Here is a 251-nt window from a genome sequence, read left to right as displayed (position 1 = left end):
AAAATTTATTTAAATTTACAAAATAATTTATTTTACTTTTAAAACATGTACATATTTTTTAAATATACTTTCTACATACTTTTTAAAACATATATTAGGTGCGCAACTAAGTTCCCGCTGTTTGTCAATAGATGGCTCCAGAAGTAAGTGCTGCTCGATTTTGACATATCCAAAACGTCATGAACCAAGCTTAGACATATGGTAAACAAACCGCTTTGACACGTTAGTGATTTTGTTTTGGCGTCATATAC

Source organism: Odontomachus brunneus, unplaced genomic scaffold (assembly GCF_010583005.1).
Source record: "Odontomachus brunneus isolate Ranch 3 - 2012 unplaced genomic scaffold, Obru_v1 Obru_scaffold_336, whole genome shotgun sequence".
NCBI classification, from domain to species: Eukaryota; Metazoa; Arthropoda; class Insecta; order Hymenoptera; family Formicidae; genus Odontomachus; species Odontomachus brunneus.
Note: the sequence above shows the minus strand (reverse complement) of the source record.